Here is a 4032-nt window from a genome sequence, read left to right as displayed (position 1 = left end):
CAAACGTTGAGCCACTCCTCGGGTTCTCCAGGAAGCCTGCGGTTGTACAGCCGTTCCTAATACGGAAATTGGTTCATTGACTAAACGAACGATTGACCACTATCACTGATGTGTGGGCCTGCGAGCTCTCACCCGGTGGAACAACCACACGCTGCATTTCTCCTGCACCGAGTCCACACTAGAACCCTCTGCTCTCCGGCTATGCCACCGACCGAGTCCAATCCAAAGAAATTCCCCAATACAGTCTCAGTCTGCACACCCAGCGCCAGGAAAAAAGCAATGGCCTTCCGCCGCCGTCTCCTAGGTCTCTCCGCTACCGCCGCCGGCAGCCTCCGCCGGTCCCTCGCCACCGCCGCCTCGCATCCCCCGTGGGCTATGATGAGCATCTTGGGGGAGGTCGTGGGAGCGCCGCGCGTGGACGTGCGCCTCGCCGATCCACCGCAGGCTTCCGAACTATGCTTCCCGGAGCACCTCATCAAGACCAGAGGCATCCCCGACCCCGCCAGCGGCGTCCTGCAAAAGCTCATCGGCGGCATCACCGCCGTGAGCAGCGACGGCCTCCTCCTCCTCTCCTACCTGGACATGCGCTTCACGGCTCCCATCGGTGGCGACCAAGAACAGGAACCCACCGGCCTCGGCCTCCAGCCCGCCCACGTCCCCAGCGTCACGCGCTTCGTCTGCAACCCCGTCACCCGCGAGCTGTCCCGCCTCCCGGACTCCATCTGCAACCCTATGGGCGACCTCCAATGCGACTACCAAATCGGCCTCATCACCCAAGCCGATCGCGGGCACGGGCCACCCGACAGATTCGCCGTCGCCGCGCTGCAGGGGAACATGATGATCCGTTTCCTCTCGGAAACAGGGGAGTGGGAAATCGTGGAGGTCTCGCCGTGCCGACTCCCACTTGCGCGGCGGATGCAGCTACACCGGGGGGCACAGGCAGTCGGCGGTCGTCTGTGGTGGGTCGACTTGACCTGGGGCGCGATCTCCGCCGACCCGTTCAGCGACCGCCCGGAGCTCTCCTTCGTCCAGCTGCCGACGCGCAGCGTGCTGCCGGCAGGCGCGCAGGACGAAGATCTTGCCAGCTACCGCCGCGTGTGTGTCAGCCAAGGGCGGCTGCGGTACGTCGAGGTCTCTCAAGAGGAACCGTTTCTTATCAGCTCATTTGTTCTCGACGAGCAGTGCGGCGACTGGACGCTGGAGCACCGTGTGGTGCTCAACAAGATCTGGGGGCCAAGCATGTCGATACCCTTGCAGATGAAGGGGACGACAAGGATTGTGCTTATGGATCCTCTTAATGCCAATGTGGTGTACCTCATGCTCATGTCGCAAATCGTCATCGTGGACATGGAGAGGGAGGAGGTAATTGAGAGTTTTCCATATGGCGGCGACTCCTCCTGTATACCATGTGTTCTTCCACCGTGGCTTGGACAGAGCCGGATTCCTTCTGCAGGTACTTTCTCCCTCTGTCTAATTCTTAGATTACATAGTACTTCTCAGTTTTACTTTCAATTTTAGATGTGCAATGCTGCCAATGCATGAGATGCCCTTGTAGATCATCTTCTACAATTGTCCAACAGACCTAATATTTTGTCTCTACATAACCAAATCACTCAAACTGACTAATATGTGTTATTGATAAAAATTTTGATTTTAAAAAACACAACTTCTTTATACCATCTGTTCGGTAACAATTGCTAAGGACAGTAGAAGTTTATTGGACAAATGAGCTTTGGTCTGGAGGTTGCCAAAAGAAATATAACTTTTGAGAAATGGCAATGTATCGATCTAATTGGTGAGGTGTATGAGAAATGGCGCGATGCATTGATCAAATTGCAGCTCTATTCTTATTCTCTTGGGTTTAAAATGGTGCAACTACTTGGGTGTGGGACCTCAAAATCTCAATCCTAAACCTTTCTTTGATTAGAAACTTTCATCCTCTGGTCATTTCTACATGCTGTCTATGTTATCAGGAGTTCTTCGTAAAACATATCATTGGTAGTGTCAGTGATTTAACTTTTGAACAGAATTGCTTTCATGGTAAATTTTAGCTTGAGTGCTTGAATAATCTTATCCTAGTCAGTGCTGGTGTGGATTCTCAGTTATGAAGTTGTACAAACTTTCTGGGAGCTGCTCTGTAAAATTCTATCATGACTTTTAATCTCTAGTCTCTTGAATATGTGGGGATTTCCAAAGGACAAAGCTGATAGACCTTGGCCAACTGATTTGATGGTTTGACGTAAACAACTTAATTAGTGACTATCTTCTGGCCCCAAAGTAGCATCCTTCTCCTTTGGCGCCTTGTTGCAAGCTACAGCCTTCCGTCTAAGACCTGATTATAGTTATCTGCTGTTTGTGAGTTTGTAATTTGCATGACATGTTCTACATGTTTTTTTTCCATCTCTCTGTAATTTGTCCCATCTTTCTGGCTTGTGGGTACAGTCAGATGAATCGTTGATAACCTGCTCTTAGTCTCAGCCTGTTTGTTAGCTCAATTTCTTGTATGAGATGCATGTAAATGTATACTGTTATCAATTCTTTTGGTTAGCGTTGTTGCTTCTGTTTTAATTCTTGTGTGTTGATTTTTCCTTTTTAAGGCAAGAAGGACGTTGAGAAAAACAAGACTTTGGCAGACGTTCTGGTTCGTTCAGACGGTCACTACAAGAGATGAAGGTGCTGATTTACCAGTTAATGAATCTCTTGTTACTTTCCTTCAGCTGATGCTTCATTACTGATAGTTAGTTTTTTCGATAAATGGAATATATTAATATCTCGAAATGTTAACTATGTTACTGATAGTTAGTTGTATCACATCCATTCACATGTTTAGGATGCTTTGTTCTTCTTACTCAATTGGTGCAGTTTATGGATTGGAAAAACAATGAAAGACAATACTGCTATCCTTCATGCCGGCCTTTTGTTAATTGAGTTATATTTGGTGTTTTACTGAAACTAGTAGTATTTGCTGGGACTGGGATTAGTAACATATTCACTTCCTATAATGTTTAGGTGTGCTATCTGAACTTGTTATTCCCAGCCATATTATTGTGTCAGCAACTTGTCATGCTACCAAAAAATATCAGTTCGTGTGTCAACATGGACATTTCATCCAGGGTCTATCAGTGTTTCTGAAGTTAGCAGACATGATGGATGCAGTCATGTTCATCATGTATTCATGGTGACTAACTGACTACTGTATAAGAGCCTGAAGGACATGTCGCTTCTCTCCTTGTCATCAGGATGACAAGGATATGTCACTTCTCCCCTTGTCATCAGGATGACCATTGTTTTTCATTTCCCTAAAATAAGCCTGAAATGAAAGCTTGGGAACTATTAACTGATCATTGTGTAATTTTCTGCTGCAACCAAGAGTCGGAGATTTTTTTTTTACCAAACTTTTTATATTTCAGTTTTGGAAATGCACATAGATGGACTATGTTAGCGCTTATTGCGTAGTCAAGTTTTTCTTATGGGGAAGTAAAGCTGGGACATACTCCCCATTCACGAAAGCAGAACCACATTGGGCTTAGAAGTTATCTGAACATCAGTAACTTGCTTTTGCTATTTTTCCGTATCCTGCATTCTTTTCACATGTTTGTTCGAATCAACCAGTCTCCCTATAAATTCCACCTTAACCGTATGTAAAGAAAAAGATGTTGTGCCTGTGTCTCATGTTCCTAACTTTTATTCTCAGGTTTTCTTAAAACTAACAGATGTCAATTGGGAAGCTGATGGTGGCAGCTTACTGATGCTGGGAAAAATCTGGAGAATCTCGATCAACTCACTGTATGCCTATCTCGTTTCAGGGGAATCTGGGAGTATTGTGAGACTTTCGGTTCACAATATAATGTTCGAGTATTTGCTTTCAACAGTAGCAAGGCAATTCATTTGTATGTTTCCGCGTGTTTACTCTAATGTGAAATCTCATTTTAGGGCCTCGGCTTATGCGATAGGTGCTTGTTGACGATATGTTTCCAACGGATCCCCAAGCTATGTGTTGCCATTTGTGCCTCGGTGACTCTGAATTACTGT

General features: G+C 46.4%; 1 long non-coding RNA gene across 1 annotated transcript; it reads left to right on the top strand.

Moving 5' to 3' along the window:
- Positions 1-1320: 1320 nt before the first annotated feature.
- Positions 1321-3755, top strand: LOC124706577. The gene is made up of 3 exons (XR_007004481.1): positions 1321-1453; positions 2598-2673; positions 3695-3755. It is a non-coding gene; the product is annotated as an uncharacterized LOC124706577 (long non-coding RNA).
- Positions 3756-4032: the final 277 nt, after the last annotated feature.

The sequence above is a fragment of the Lolium rigidum genome, chromosome 4 (assembly GCF_022539505.1).
Source record: "Lolium rigidum isolate FL_2022 chromosome 4, APGP_CSIRO_Lrig_0.1, whole genome shotgun sequence".
NCBI lineage: Eukaryota > Viridiplantae > Streptophyta > Magnoliopsida > Poales > Poaceae > Lolium > Lolium rigidum.
This window is presented reverse-complemented; position numbering and strand designations above follow the sequence as displayed.